This window comes from Hyperolius riggenbachi, chromosome 3 (assembly GCF_040937935.1).
Source record: "Hyperolius riggenbachi isolate aHypRig1 chromosome 3, aHypRig1.pri, whole genome shotgun sequence".
NCBI classification, from domain to species: Eukaryota; Metazoa; Chordata; class Amphibia; order Anura; family Hyperoliidae; genus Hyperolius; species Hyperolius riggenbachi.
In genome coordinates, this window is record NC_090648.1 from 377065774 (window position 1) to 377083218 (window position 17445).

Consider the following 17445-nt stretch of genomic DNA (forward strand, 5'->3'; position numbering starts at 1 on the left):
ACATTCAGTTTATTCTTGCCTCCTTGCAGTCTAAATAGAAGAAGAAATTCAGGCAGCAGCTGCCACAGTGTATAGAACTAGCCTTTGACAGAGAGCACTTCTGGCCACGTCACAAATATTCTTAGGACCACCTGCAGAAGCTTCACACACATAAAAAACTCCAAGCATCTGAGAAATGGGCTGTCAAGCGACTATATTCCTCAAGCTCTTTAACTGTCAAAGTAAAAAAACAAAGCTGCATATGTGCAATATTGCTGTACCCAAATGTCTGCTTACCCTCTTTCCCTAGGCCAGCCATTCCATGGCAGTGAAAATAAAAAAAAAATTGGCAAAATTTGGTGTTTGGCAGATAAGAATGCATTTTTAATGCAAAAAATGCCACCATCCCACCAATCAGATCTTCTAATGTGGACTTAGGAGTCTTAACAAGGGGGTCGGAGGGGGAAGCATATACATTTTGTTTAAGGTCATGGAAGGATGGACTCATTGCAATATAGGAATACCTGCCAAAACAATCCAATTGGCTGGCAGTCAGAAGAGAGCCATTTCTGCAACAGAGATTACACTCAGACCCACGCAACCATGTTACCATCTGGGACAGGCCGGTAAATCAAATCACAGGAACAGAAGAGGAAGAGGACAGTGTCAGCGGCGACAACCTGACCATTGGTGAAAGCCTTCAACCTAACCCTTTCGACTTTTTAGATTGCAATATATATCAAATGCCTATTTAATAACTTCACTTCTACAAAATACAATTATTTAAAAAGTGTAACAGAACTAGGGCTTCAAGTATCACCAAAACTGCCCTTCACATGAATTGCTGGGTCAAATTTAAGCATTATCAACTGGCAACATTATTCTACATAAAAATCTCACTATATTGTGTAATAAATGAATAATGTAAAATTCTCCTTAAAATTCCCCTTCATGCCCCTGGCAAAGGAAAAAAAACTCAGAAGGGGCAGAAGTATTCCAGGTGTTTGCATCACTACAAAAAACAAAAAAACTGAGTATAAAGAGTCTAAATATTTATACTACACAATTTAAAAAAAAAAAACAAGTTGCGAGATTGATGGCATAACCCCACCCCCATGTCCTGCTCTCACCCCACAACCACTGTGAAAAGAGCCGTAATCTAATGCAAGCACGCAGACAGACGTGAAATAAGATTTATAGCAAACAGAGAGGATAAAACAGGCTGCAGCAGTTCTCCTGTCTCCCCTTCTCCTACCCACTGTGAAAATAGATGTAATTTGATCCAAGCAGGCACAGGGAAGGACACAGCGCTGAGGGTGTGCTTGCAAGGTATCAGCATAAGGGCCTGTACACACTGAAAATCGCAAGCGCATGTAGTTTTAAAAACGCAACGTATGCGCTTTTGCCTGCGTTTTTGATGCGTTTGTGTTTTTCTTGTAATTGCTGATTGGCTAAAGAATCCTTTGTTTTTTGTCTAGATTACATTTCAACAGGAAGCAGGAAATTAGAGAGTCTTCTGGGATACTGACTTCTGAAAAATGCAATGGAATCGCATTGCATTGCATTTTTTCATGCGTTTTTCTAACGCTCCGCTTAAAAAAGTGCAGCAAGCATTGCGATTGCATTTTTCTAAAAACGCATCGCACCAGTGTGTACAGGTCATCAAGATTTTCATTATCTTTCAAAAGACTTTGCGATTTTAACAACGCATGCGTTTTTAAAAACACAGCGTAAGCGCAGCAGTGTGTACAGGCCCTAAGGGGAAAGAATGAGATGCTGCTACACATATAAATGTGAGTCTGTTCTATCTACTACCATGTACAAGATGTAAACTTCACTTTGGTGAGCATCCGGCTGTCATTGGCTCCCCTCCTCCTCCTCCTATGCTCGAAGCAGAGTTGCACCAGCCCTGAATCCCCAAGGCCCCCCCCCCCAGTGTTTTGACACACTGGATGTGACTTGCTATCCTGAATACCAGTGACATTTGCAGAGTGCAGACAAGGAACAGCAGCAGCTGGGTGACTAGCCTCTTGTGATATGGGAGAGTGCTTTCTCATGTCAAGGTGGCCTAGCTGGCTGTAATGGATTGCCTCATACTTCAGTCTGTTCTATGTGCCGAGACACCATAATTCAAGAACATTGGGATGCACCATTATACAGCCACAACTGAAACTATAAATTTTGGGATCCCAGCAGGTGTCTGGATGCGGAGACAATGCCAGTTTCTCCCACAGCAGCCAGGAGATGGTGTGCTGGGCGGTACAGAAGAAGGACAATGCGACGGTGACATTAAACGTTTTCGGATATGGACAGAATACATAATGAGTAGAGGGAGGTGGAGGCAGATGGTACAGGGTTCATTTGGGGTAAAAAATGCAAGAAGCTGCAGAAATGAAATCCTAAGCCCAGACAGGATAAAAAAAATAATATTTTGTTATGCGTATAAACTACTAAATAAGAATTTCATCAAGGTTCTCGCCATGTTATCTGATCCTGACCTCCAGAAATCTGACACTTGTACATAATGGCTGCTGAATTTACTATAGATGTGACAGATTTGCAAAGCATAATGGGAGCCAAGTGTTTGGATAGCAATGGGTTGGTTCCCTATAAACTGTAGTTTATCAGCTTTACTAGCAAAGTAAGCATATAGCAAGCATAGAAAAATAATCACAATTCAAGCCTGAAGTAGAGAAAGGGTCTGCATGCAATTACACGGGTTTTCCTCATGTCCAGTCTTTATTGTAGTTCACACTCATTACACATGCGTTATGCAACTGACCACTGTGAATCCAGCCTGCTGCATTCAAGGCTAAACCAAGCCATAAAAACTATGGCCTCAATCACTAAGCTTATCTCCTGCCTTTAATGACGTTTCTAGAGTTATCACCATGGTAATAGGGCATGTAGTATTCAGGAAACATTTTACCTCAGGCAAACCTAAAGTTAACTCTTCAATCCTTAAAATAACTCCAGAATTCTAAAGTTAGAGGAGGTAACTTAACTACAGAGGAGGTAAGTTAAGGAATGAAGCGATAAGATAACTCTCTCACTGTGCTGTGGCAAGTTTACTCTTGCCATTTTATCTCCAGCATGATCTTAGTGAATTGAGGCCATATACAGTGGGTTGCAAAAGTATTCGGCCCCCTTGAAGTTTTCCACATTTTGTCACATTACTGCCACAAACATGCATCAATTTTATTGGAATTCCACGGGAAAGACCAATACAAAGTGGTGTACACGTGAGAAGTGGATCGAAAATCATACATCATTCCAAACATTTTTTACAAATACATGACTGCAAAGTGCAGTGTGTGTAATTATTCGGCCCCTGAGTCAATACTTTGTAGAACCACCTTTTGCTGCAATTACAGCTGCCAGTCTTTTAGGGTATGTCTCTACCAGCTTTGCACATCTAGAGACTGAAATCCTTGCCCATTCTTCTTTGCAAAACAGCTCCAGCTCAGTCAGATTAGATGGACAGCTTTTGTGAACAGCAGTTTTCAGATCGCCAAAGATTCTCAATTGGATTTAGATCTGGACTTGGCCATTCTAACACATAGATATATTTTGTTTTAAACCATTCCATTGTTGCCCTGGCTTTATGTTTAGGGTCATTGTCCTTCTGGAAGGTGAACCTCCGCCCCAGTCTCAAGTCTTTTGCAGTCTCCAAGAGGTTTTCTTCCAAGTTTGCCCTGTATTTGGCTCCATCCATCTTCCCATCAACTCTGACCAGCTTCCCTGTCCCTGCTGAAGAGATGCACCCCCCGAGCATGATGCTGCCACCACCATATTTGACAGTGGGGATGGTGTGTTCAGAGTGATGTGCAGTGTTAGTTTTGCATTTTGGCCAAAAAGTTCCATTTTGGTCTCATCTGACCAGAGCACCTTCTTCCACATGGTTGCTGTGTCCCCCACATGGCTTGTGGCAAACTGCAAACGGGACTTCTTATGCTTTCTGTTAACAATGCCTTTCTTCTTGCCACTCTTCCATAAAGGCCAACTTTGTACAGTGCATGACTTTAGTTGTCCTATGGACAGAGTCTCCCACCTGAGCTGTAGATCTCTGCAGCTCGTCCAGAGTCACCATGGGCCTCTTGGCTGCATTTCTGATCAGCTCTCTCCTTGTTCGGCCTGTGAGTTTAGGTGGATGGCGTTGTCTTGGTAGGTTTACAGTTGTGCCATACTCCTTCCATTTCTGAATGATCACTTGAACAGTGCTCCGTGGGATGTTCAAGGCTTTGGAAATCTTTTTGTAGCCTAAGCCTGCTTTAAATTTCTCAATAACTTGATCCCTGACCTGTCTTGTATGTTCTTTGGACTTCACGGTGTTGTTGCTCCCAATATTCTCTTAGACAACCTCTGAGGCCCTCACAGAGCAGCTGTATTTGTACTGACATTAGATTACACACAGGTGCACTCTATTTACTCATTAGCACTCAGCAGGCAATGCCTATAGGCAACTAACTGCACTCAGATCAAAGGGGGCCGAATAATTATGCACACACCACTTTGCAGTTATTTATTTGTAAAAAAATGTTTGGAATCATGTATGATTTTCGTTCCACTTCTCACGTGTACACCACTTTGTATTGGTCTTTCACGTGTAATTTGAATAAAATTGATTCATGTGTGTGGCAGTAATGTGACAAAATATGGAAAACTTCAAGGGGGCCGAATACTTTTGCAAGCCACTGTATGTGTGGTGGTGCACCTTAAGTACACAGCCAGACCAGTTTCCAGAATAGGTAGCAGCGTACCAACATACAGGGTTGCATTGTTTACACCACATATACAAATTTCTGTTGCAACATTGTGACCGATATTCCCAACCTGTACTAGAATTGGAGCGTAGCAGATGTGTTGCATTATCCAAGAATATGGCATGTATGAGCATCTCCAGAAGGCTACTGAAGTGGGTACAGTGCATCAGGTACAAAACGTTCTAGATTTTGTTGACCTATAAAAATCTTGCTTACTTGGTAGGAGAGATCCACTTTAAGCTTAGCCCAATGATTCAGTGTAAAGCTTTGCCTTCCAAGAGGCCAAATCCCCCCAACAGGAATTTAATCCTAAGTACACACAATGAGATTTTTTGGCAGATTTACTGTCAGATCAATTATTTCCAACATGTATGATCTGATTTCCTATCGATTTCCACAGAAGTGAATGGAAAATCGATCAAAAATCAATCGGAAATCAGATTGGACATGTTGGAAATAAAAAATATGACAGTAAATCTGCCAGAAAATCTCATTGTGTGTACCCTTAAAGCGGAATATAACCCTGCATTTCATCTTTGCTCTAAAACATTATTTCCAGCATATTATATGCAACCAGCATATTTTTTTTTTTACTAGACCAGCATTCGAAGGGTTACTCACAGAGCTTGAAAGTTCAGTGCAGTGAAATGCAGACGCATCCAAACTTTAGATAATGTTATCTTGTGTTTACTTAAATGTATCAAGTGAAGAATGTGACATTCTCTGACTGCGTAGAAGCTGCTAGAGACAGAGAGACAGTGAAAGCATGTCTGCCTCCAAAACAGCAATGAATAAAACCAGTTATTAATAAAATGCAAAGTCAGCTCACAAAGCAAAAAACTGTACTTTTGGAAACCTATAACTTCTAAATGAATAATAATACTTATGCATAAATGCAAATATGATAACCGTATGGCATATAAAAAGTAGGTGAACATGTTTTTATTGAATATTATGTCAGGGTTTTAAATCGCTTTAATCCTTGTACACATACTAGACAATTATGCAATGAAAGGGGCTAGTCTGGGCTGCCTCAGCTGAGAATCTAGGCTGTATACAGCAGCCCTTGACCTCTCTCAATGCCATGGCTAGCGATCAGCCTTGTGGATCAACTTAGCCAAACATTGGCTGAGGGTAATGTTCTCCCAACTTCCCTTGTCCGCACTGTGTGCTTCGCTCACCCACCTCCGGCCTGCAAACAACACATGTTGCAAGCTTAGAAGCTAGCAATGTATCTGCACAGTATTGTCGTCCGAAAATGCAAGTCCCAATCCCTCCCAGGCGATAGTGCTGGTACAGGCGTTCGAGGCATAACCCCTAACTGCCAGACATTTTGTAAAAGCTACATGCCAGTGCCAGCTATGTTTGAATTGTGTTTATTATATGTCTAGTCCACATCTACATGTACCAAAGTCTACATTAGACAGTAGGATTGTCATTAAGATACAAATACATTTCAGATGACTGAGAATTATGCAAAATATTATGATGATTATGAAAATCTAAAATGTAAATTGACTAATCAAATATTGCAGTGAAAGCATTTGATTGGTCCACTTTCGAGCTGTAGATTTGAAGTAAAATTTACATAATTCTACATCTACTTATTGATGTTTAATTATTTGCATATTTCAAGTAAACTACTGTAGAAAGTTGGTACTAAGCCAAAACTTTGTACTAAATGCCTTAAAGTTTTGTTAAATGCATTTTAATGGGAACAATTAGAAAAGAGGGAAAACATACATTTCTGAGTTTTCGCCATAATAGTTTTAAAATAAAACGTGATACTGTGGACAAAACCCACACATTTTATTTGCCCATTTGTCCTGGTCATTACAACGTGTAAAATATGTCCTTAGTACAATGTTTGGCGACAATACTTTACTTGGAAATAAAAGGTGCAGGTTTTTTTAAGTTGTGTGTCAGTCTCTAATTACAAGCCCTTATCTGCAAAAAAGAACAGTAATACACCCTTATGATATACATGCATACATACGTAAGGTAACTATGAATGTATTTTTTTTTAAATGTCTCTTTTTCTTTCTTTTTTTAAACAAATGTTTTATTTTGTTAACTATGGGATAGTGGTAGTGGTATGGGTTAATTCTAATGGCGGATTTATGTATTTTTACCATATTTTCCGCTGCATAAGACGCACGTTTTCTCCACCAAAAATGGGTCTTATACGGCAAAGGCAGGGAATCCCTGACTTACGCACATCTGACAATACAAACCCACGACCTGCCGGGGATTCTCTGCCTGTGTGCCCGCTCTGTCCTGCGCCTCCGCTTCCCTCCTCCATGTCCCCGTCATCCTCCCAGTGTCCTTGCTCTGTGTAAATGTAAAGTGTTTAGCGCCAGGCTCTTACCTCTCCAGCAGCACCTGCGGGGTTAACCGACCTCTTCATTGCCGCACTTCTCCCACTAGTGTTGGCTTTTACTGATGATGTGATCAGTACAAGCCACGTTCACTAGAGGGAGCACAGAAGGGGACACACCTGGGAGGACCACAGGGGACACACCTGGGAGGACCACAGGGGACACACCTGGGAGGACCACAGGGGACACACCTGGGAGGACCACAGGGGACACACCTGGGAGGACCACAGGGGACACACCTGGGAGGACCACAGGGGACACACCTGGGAGGACCACAGGGGACACACCTGGGAGGACCACAGGGGACACACCTGGGAGGACCAAAGGGGACACACCTGGGAGGACCAAAGGGGACACATGGGGGACACAGGAGGATACCAATTGAGGGGGAACATCTGCAAGAAGCTCCTGGAACATGGACGCTCCGGGTTTAATTATTTTTCCCCCTGGTTTTTGCACTCTAAACCTAGGTGCGCCTTTTATTCTGGAATGTCTTATACAGCTAAATATACAGAATTTAATTTAGTGTATTAGGGTGTAATTTTATTATATGGAAGGTCAATGAGATGCAAATAATTCTCCATTGATGTAGGATTATAAAAATGTTGTATGAAAATATATGCAGTTTGAAAATGCAACTCCTGCCAAGGTGGAATTTGATAGTTCCACTTTCAATCTGCATACATTTGCATACAAAATGTGCATAAGCCTGCATCAACACAATTACCTGCATCTCACTGATCATCCCTACTAGTGACACGACTACTCTGCCTTTATTCTTACAGCAGAGATATTATTTTATATAAAAGATTCCTGTGTACACATCAGATATAAAGTCACTCATGTCTATCTGATTTAAAAAGACAGTGACTGCTTTATTCCAGCAGCACAACTATTTTTTTTTATTAGATTATTATTTTATTTTGGTGGACTAAGCACTGCTATTACTGTATTCACAAGTTATTTATGATAACTTATCTGAGAAATAAAACATTTTAACATATATATATATATATTTTTTTATAAACAGTTTAAATTTATTAAGAGTTGAAGTCAGTGCATTTGTTTCCGACTCCAGATCCTAAAAAATTGCTCTGACTCCAATTCTTGCTACAGCGCTGGCTAAATACACACACACTAAAATGGTCACACCACTTTTTAAAAGTAACAATCGGTGTAGATACTAGTCGTAAAGATCATGGTGGATCTTTGCAAAGCTGCTTCCCCTCTGTAAACAGCCTGTAAATATTTAACATCTTCCTCCCATGATGTCAAGCTGTAGCTTTAGAAAGGTCTGCTTTCTCCTTGTATAAACATGAGATAGGAGGAACATCTGCCCAGGAACAGCCTGTGGACATTGATCCTGTCTGCGGGCAATTTCCTGCCGGATGGCTAACATGTGAGACAGAAGCTACAGGGTCTCTTCAGAAAAGGGTGAATTTGTTATGGAATCATAGTAAAATTTACAAAACACATTCTCCACTAGTATTCACCTTCTGAAAAAGGAAAATTAGTGTGGCTGCAAAAAAAAACAACAACAAAAAAAAAAACATTATCCATCGAGTTCAACCAGAAAATATGGTACAACATTAGTTGTACTTATCCTTCAGTTGATCTAGCACATACATGTCAAACTCCGGCCCGCGGGCCAAATCTGGCCCCCAGAGCCATTCAATTTGGCCTCCCAAGTGGTTTCCCACTTTGCATTATGTTTGGCACTCTCTAGACCATCAGGGAAGCTATATTGGAGGTGAAGCCCTAGGACACCAGGGAAGCCATATGGGGGAGGCAGTGGGAAAGCATTAAATACTAGGGAACTGTGTAGGGGAAGGTGGGGGCCACTACACACCAGGGAACTGAACAGGGGAGGAAGAAGGACTACTAGACACTGGGGAACTGTATAGGGGTTGGAGGGGAGCAATTAGACACCAGGAAACTTTAAAGGGGGGGGGGGGCACTAGACATTGAGGTTGGCTAGGTCCCAGTGTACAATTTCGCCCCACATTGTATTTGAGTTTGACACCCCTGATCTAGAGGAAGGCAAAAAACACTTATAAATCTTAGACCAATAAGTGAAAAAAAATCGTCCCCGACTCCAGATGGCAAGAAGATAAAATTCCTGAATCAACATTACTAGGAATTATGCAGCAATTTATAGCCATGTAACTAATCCCCATAGCAGTGCATGGCACGGCTATAGCAATTTGAATGCAAAATCACATTAGCACGGTCGCCGTGTCCGCTTCGGGAATTGATTCAGCACCCCTGTGGAAACAGGGCCTTAATAAATGGCATAAACGTTTTTCCCTCCATACGCAGATTATGTCCTTTGTACAAGCCTACAGACAAAAAGCTTATATGCCAAACTTTAATACTGCCCTCTGATGTACTTCTGCATGTTCATTTGATCTCCTCTCAGGCGTATTTTCTTCAGACTAAACCATCCGGCTCCAACTAGTTTAGGATTCCACCAACTTCAACTCAAGACTCCTTTAATTTGCATATAATCTTGGTGATTAAAAGCCAGTAACATAAAAGGCATTTCCTTTTTGCCAAAGCTTAGGAATTTTTAAGCTATATAAAGATGGAATCTTCTTTTGGAAGCTAAAAGCTCCTGTTTTGGAAGCGGACACTCTACCATGTCAGCCATCCTGGACTGTCATTACCACCCTAAATGCCCCATTGTAAATGCATGTTGTCTGTACAATACAATTAAATAGAGCCCCATTTCAGCCAGGTTCCAGCGTGTAGCCCAGCCACCTTGCAGAAAAAGGCATCTACCTTTTCTATATCTGATAGCGAAAAGGCCAGGGCCATTTTCAGCAAGGTAGCAGATCTATGCATTAGAACCCAGCTGATACAGGGTTCCAGTGAATCTTCTTAAACAGACAATGGGCCTGATTCACAAAGCGGTGATAACTCAGTTATCACGCCTAAAAGACTTTAGGTGTGATAAGCTTTCCACCGCTGAGTTAGCACCGATTTGTGCTCTTTATCGCGCGCAAAGTCCCGCGCGCAAAGTTTTACGCGCGCAATCGCGTAATTCCACGTGCAGCGCCCATAGGGTTTAATGGGCGCATCGCACGCACTGCACCGTGCGCCGCGCGATTGCACGTGCAAAACTTTGAGCGCGGGAATTTCACGCGGGTTTCATTTTTCACAGGCGTGCAAACACTTTGCACCGCTTTGTGAATCAGGCCCAATGTGTTGGAACATTCTAACTTAAGCATTAGCGTACCTATGTTGTTTGTTTTTTTATGTACATCCCAGGTGCATTTAACTAAACTTACAATATAGCTGTAGAGTAGCAGTTCAACAGAAGTCAAAACTAGCGCTTGGTAAAAGTACAAGTAAAGGGTGCAGACAGGAACAAAGAACACTGATCAGGTTCTAGGCAATCTAACTGTGAGTACATCTATGTGATGTTCAAGTATTATGCAGGAGAATGAGAGGATTCTTCCTCTATTACACATTCTTCATGCACGATCTGAAACAGGTTTACAGGCGATAAACAACACCTCTGCATTCAATGTGCACAACATTCTCAGTGGATTCACAACAGTTCTGCAGGGTGTGCATATGTAGAGTATAATACTACTACTACTGGGTAATTAAAGAGGATCTGTAACAAAACAAAAAAAAGAGCACCGGTGATACTTACATCGGGAGGTGTTAGCCTCTGGATCCTAATGAGACTGCCTTCGTCCAAGCGTTATCAGCCACCGAAAATGGTCTCCAGGATCATAACAATCCTGTGAGTGCCTTGCGCAAGCACCATAGCGGCTTTTCTTTTAGGCTCAGGCGGAAATAGAGACACCACGCGCCTTTGCAATAGAGCGGATCCAATGGGCCTTGGCTATTAGAGTCTGAGACCGTACAAAAGCCGCTGCTGTGTCTGCATGACACTCTCACAGGATTGTTATTATCCTGGAGCCCGGCACGATCTTTGACGGCTGACAGCATTGGAAGAGGCAGAGGAGGACGGGGGAAGACTCATTAGGATCTAGAGGCTTCCCCCTCCCAAGATAAGTAGCCCCTCAGGGGCTCTTTTTTTGATACAGATCCTCTTTAATTTGTAGTCCCCAACCCCAAATTTAACATATCAAAGTAATTGATAGTGTGTAATGGATGGTGTAGTGGTTAAGGGCTATGCCTCTGACACAGGAGACGAGGGTTTGAATCTCGGCTCTGCCTGTTCAGTAAGTCCGCCAGGAGAAAAGCGCGATATAAATGTTATTTGTCTTGTCTTGCATCAACGCATAATTATTTGCATCTTATTGACCATCCCTACTTGTGACACAACTACACATCAGGCTCTATTCTTACAGCAGAGATGTTTTTTTATAGATTATTTTATAATTTTCAACAGAACGAAAAAACTAGACAACACAATGTCGTACCAAGATTTAAAGAGACTCTAACAAAAATGTCATCCTTTTTTCTACTATCCTAGAAGTTCCTAAACCTATTCTAATGTGCTCTGGCTTACTGCAGCACTTTCTACTATCACCGTCTCTGTAATAAATCAACTTATCTCTCTCTTGTCAGACTTGTCAGGCCTGTGTCTGGAAGGCTGCCAAGTTTTTCAGTGTTGTGGTTCTGCTATGAACTCCCCCATCCAGGCCCCTCTCTGCACACTGCCTGTGTGATATTTAGATTAGTGCAGCTTCTCTCTGTTCTATTATCTTTTACAAGCTGGATAAATCCTCCTCTGAGCTGGCTTGGCTTTCACATACTGAGGAATTACATACAGGCAGAGCTGTCTGCACTCTGCGGGAAGAAATAGCCTGACACTTCAGTGGAAGATAACTGCAGGGGGAAATAAAACACACAAATGATCTCTTGAGATTCAAAAGGATGGCTGTATATAGCCTGCTTGTGTATGGATGTATTTTCTATGTGTGGACATACTGTACATCAATCTACTTCCTGTTTTGGTGGCCATTTTGTTTGTTTATAAACAAACTTTTTAAAACTGTTTTTAACCACTTTTAATGCGGCGAGGAGCGGCGAAATTGTGACAGAGGGTAATAGGAGATGTCCCCTAACGCACTGGTATGTTTACTTTTGTGCGATTTTAACAATACAGATTCTCTTTAACGTCGCAATAACTGGGACAAATGGCCAAATAAAATGTGTGAATTTTAATTAAAAAAAATGTGTGGATTTCAGCCATTATTTTAAAACTATAATGGCTGAAATCTGAGAAATAATGAGTTTTTTCCATTTTTTTTCTTCTTATTCCCATTATAATGCATTTACAATAAAATAATTCTTAGCAAAATGTACCACTCAAAGAAAGCCTAATTGGAGGCGGAAAAAACAAGGTATAGATCATTTTGTTGTGATAAGTAGTGAAAGTTATTGAGAAATAAAAAGGGAGGAGCGCTTAAATGTGAAAATTCCTCTTGTCCGTAAGGTTAAAAATACCCCCGGGCTGAAATGGTTAATCTAATTTTATTCCTATTGGGGCCCCTCTATTCCCAAAATTTAACTGCCTGATTGCTCCATCCACTATTCTTATTCCCAGTCTGTATTAAGCCATGTGCCCATCAGTCAAATATGAAAAATTAAGTAAGTTCCGTTATTATGTCAAGTCCCGTATTCCCCTTTAACAACATTCGAGAATTTGAGAAGAGCTCAAAAATTGAATACACCTGTACAAAACAAAAAAACAAAACCAAAAAAAAAAAAATTAAAAAAAAACCTGTGCTTGTGCTGCGATTTAAATTTTTTTTTTTTTTGTAAAAACACACAATCTTGCGCCAGTTGGACTGCCAGCTGTTTAGTGGATATTGTAGTTTCCCGATTTCTACCAATAAAAATGATTATAAAAATCCACAGCGCTTATTGCATAAGTGTATTAACCTTTAGGCCAGTTAATACGCAGACAGGGTTTTATGCATAGCACCGCCCCCACTCAGTGAAGTACTTTCTGCCCGGCAGGGAGTGGAATTCCCATTGGTCCGAGAATGCGCCCCACACTGTGGTGTTTACACTTACTGCGTTGCCGATAGACTTCCATTCTCAAAAGCACTGTGCGGAAAATGGAAGCGAAACTGATGAATTAAAAAAAAAAAAGTTTAACTTACCAGGGAGTTTTTACCAGCCCCTTGCAGACATCCTGTGCCCAGGCCGTCAATTAGCGATCCCCCAGCCGTGTGTGAGCCTCACACCCCCCCCCCCCCTCCTCCCCCCACCCTCACTGCTCCTGTATGCAGGTAAAGATTTCTGCAAGGTTCACATAATCTGTGTCTTAGTCGTAACACTGTACATATGTGGGTTCCTTCTGGACACGCCGGTTTCTTCCCACATCCCAAAAACCTACAGAAAAATTAATTTGCTTCCCCATAAAAAAAATTGGCCATAGACTATTATGAAAACATGACTTTGGTAGGGATAAGATTGTGAGCTCCAAGGGACAGTTCGTGACAAGACTAATGCTTGGTAAAAATTGCTGTAATGGTTGGGTGTTATAACTCAGACATCTGATTATTAGGTGATCTGCAGTATCACCAATAATACAGACACTATGCCAGATTATTAGGTGATCTGTAGAATCACCAATAATGCTAGTATAGCTAACACAGACTGTGTGAGTAGTGCTTGATGCAATCGTAACTTTAAAAGTTTTGCGAGACCTTACCAGAGGAGCTGGTAAGGTACTATCAGTTCACTGACTGTGTAGATTAGATCAAACCTTCCCAGAGGAGCTGGAGAAGGTACTAACAGAGAGAGTACCAGCTGGTCTTTACCAGGGGAGCTGGTAAGCAAATCAGACAGATAACACCACTGACCTTTTCCAGAGGAGCTGGAAAGGTATAACAGGTGACTCGGATAGTTTTGGCTAAAGCTTCCCAGAGGAGCTGGAGAGGTACTATCGGTCACTAGGCAACACCTCACCAGTGAAGCTGGTGGGTACAGAACACCTCACCAGCGGCAAGGGCCCACTGGTGAGTAGAGAGGTCAGACAGGCAAGGTTCGGCAACAGAGAGGTAAGTATCGGTACAAAATCGTGAGGCAGAAGAATAATCAGTAATCAGGCAGAAGTTCAGCAACTAGTCAGATAGGCAGAAGTACAGAAACGCAAAGCAATAGCAAAGTCAGAGGTTAAGCCAGAATCATACACAGGTAATCAATAATAACAATTCCTAGTCTGGTGTAAAGTCCTTGGTTTCAACATCTGGATACTAGTCTAAGGTCTGAGCGCTAACACAAAGTATTCACGACAGCAGACAGGGAATAGCCCGAAGGCTTAAGAAGCAGAGGGAGACTCTCAGCCACTCCCACCTCGGAAATCCGCCAATCCGAGCAGCGAGAGTCACCCCTGACGTCAGCCGACCGGCAGGTCAGCTGACGCGCCTTCTCCGAGCATAAAGGTCCTGGCTCCGCGCGCGCCCGAGACAGCGACCCTATGGAAAACCGACAGTCCCGTCCTTGGCGTCCTAGACGCCGGAGGGACGGGCAGGGGCACGGAGGCAGCTGTGGTGGCGGTGCTGTTCGCCGCAGCTGCCGCTACAATTGTTACAGTTGCCTTCTTAAAACAGAAGGAAACTTGTAATAATTCAGCTATAAGTGAACATTTGTGGTTACCCACAGTGCACCACTACTGAATATGCAAATTATCTCTTTTCGCCCCTGTAAACCATGCAGGCATACAAAACCGCTGGTGTATAGCAAGCCTATAGCTTTAAATATTACACAGCCACATCAACCCCACATGTAGACAGCCTGTTTCTCGCTCTCGTCAGTACATGGCAGGAGTTGGCTGTATGGGATAGGGCTTGGACCAGTACAACAGAGTAAACAAGCAGCTCGGGGTGACCCAAACCACTAGGAATGTATAGGGGGATAAGAGACGGGTGTATGATCAGCTGATAGCTGTGATACAGAAAACCATCAGATGATTTCAGCGAACTGCATTTGTCCCCAGGCAGCAGATGACAAAAAAGCTAATATGTAAATTATTGGAAATATCCTGTCCCAAAGCTACAAACGACTATATGGCCGTGAGCCATGGATAATTGTGAGAGAAGAGAGGGCCGCAAGCTCCGGTAACAAGAGCCAGTGATGAGATCTATCACAGCTGCGACTTTGTGTGTTGGTGTAAAGCATCATTAGCAGGTCATTGTACATTGGGAGTAATTGAAAATCATCAGAGAAGGAAGGGAGGAAAGTAACAGGCAAACACCCCCAACTCCTCTGCAGGAATTCTGGAATTGCTGGAATGTCCACACCAACCACCAGCTGGAAAATTCCTCTGATACTAAACACACCTCCCACCTGACTGCTGCAGAAAAGTCTCAGCAGGGAAAAGGTTAACTCAGAACTGAACAAATTCCAACAGGGCTGGCCTTCTTCATTGTCCACCAGTGCAAACTCTTGTTCTATTTATAAGTCAACTCCACCCATATATGAGATTTCAGTTTGATACACTTGCTGGCAAGATTATGCTTTTACGCTTAACTATGTGAATCTTGCACTCCGTAATTTTTCGTTTCGCCCAATTACCACAGCATAGTGGAGAATTCCAGTCCTGGAATTCTCCACAGTGCAGAACAAACAAATAATTAGAAATTACAGCTCCAGTACAATGGAGGCTTCATAATGGACTTCTGAGATTGGCAGAGATGCAAGCTACGGGGAAACCTCATCACTGTGGCAAGGGATGGGAAAGTACTGCAGGGAAATATCACTGTGGCAGGAAAATATCACTGTGGCAGGAAAATATCATCACTGTGGCAGGGAATGGGAAAGTACTGTAGGGAAATATCATCACTGTGGCAGGGAATGGGAAAGCACTGCAGGGAAATCTCATCACTGTGGCAGGGAATGGGAAAGTACTGTAGGGAAATCTCATCACTGTGGCAGGGAAAGAGGAAGTACTGCAGGGAAATCTAATCAATGAGAAAGTGCCAAAGGGAAATTGCATTACGGTGGTAGTGAATGAGAAAGTATTGTAGGGCATTGTGGCAGGGAGGACACCCAAAGTACTGCAGGGAAATCTCACCATTTTGGGAGAAAAACAAATACACCATTTTGACGGGGAAAGGGAAATCTCACCACCAGTCTTATGCTGAGAATACACAATGAGATTATACAGCAGATTTACTGTCCGATCGATTTCCCAATCGTTTTTGTGATCGATTTCGCTCGAATCGATTTTTATTCACTTTCATGAGAAATCTATCAGAAATACTATCGAAAATAAGATCGGACCTGTCGGATTTATCTATCGAACCATCTATCTGCCAAAAAAAAAATCTTATGGTGTATTCCCAGCATTAGGCATCCTTCATACAGCCCGCGGCCCTGTGCACGAGCCTTGGCATAGGCAGTGGAAGGGCATTAAGACATATCTAAAAGCAATTGCAGCCGCACTCAGATGTAAGGTTAGGCAGTTATTTTCTGCCAAGCAACCGTACCATGTTACAATAAAAAACAGAAAAAAATAAGACAGACGTAGTTGTATAAACACCTAAAAGTGTATCCCAATGATTTGAAGTCCCAATTTCAGTTGGAGCTCCCTTTAAGAACACTGCACACCATTTGCAGCCTGCAAGCTGTTGTAATTAAATAACTTGAGGCAGCCGATTATATAAGGAACACATTAATTAGCAACTTCTCAGAAAATGGTTCGCGTTTGATTGCACTGCAGCGGCAATGCTTTTAAAGAGATCCCCAGGCTGGATTAGATGACAGAAGCAAATTAAGCAGTAAAGGGATTCTTTGGGAGCTGTTTGGGATTGTCACTAAACCCTCTACACACTATGGGAGGCAGCGCTGGAGCTGGAAGGAAGGGAGGCCTGAATTGGGGGACTTAATGTGGAGTCTTATGATTATTGATTGTGCAGCGTCACTGTGCACAGTGCCTCGCTTCCCTAAACGGCAGAATCCCAAGCAAGAAACACGTGGCCTTGTCAAATAAGCGACACGTCAAACCAGACACCCCAGGCGATGAACGAGCTCCAGCAGGACTCTTTACACCCAGATTGCACACATGCCTGATAAGTGCTGCTGCCTCAGTGCACAGATGTTCGCAGCCACGGCCCAGAGTAGAAGATCCTAGTGAACAACAATCTCCAGCATGACCTACCAACCAGCCAGGAAGAGGCACAGTATTGGAATGGCCACCATCCTTATCCTCCTTTCACACTATTCAGGATTTGTTAATTGCACTGCAATGTTGCAGAAAAGTCGTATCTTGACAGTGGGCGTGCACACATAATGTGAGACATACAGTACCAAGCAGGTATACCTTACTTTTAATCTAAATATGCACATCACCCTGCTAAGGCACAGAATGTAGCGTGTTACTGCTTCAG

General features: G+C 42.4%; 1 protein-coding gene across 13 annotated transcripts in view; it reads right to left on the reverse strand.

Moving 5' to 3' along the window:
* Window positions 1–17445, reverse strand: part of ERC1 (ELKS/RAB6-interacting/CAST family member 1) — a 393540-nt gene that overhangs the window by 277978 nt on the left and 98117 nt on the right. The window lies entirely within an intron of this gene.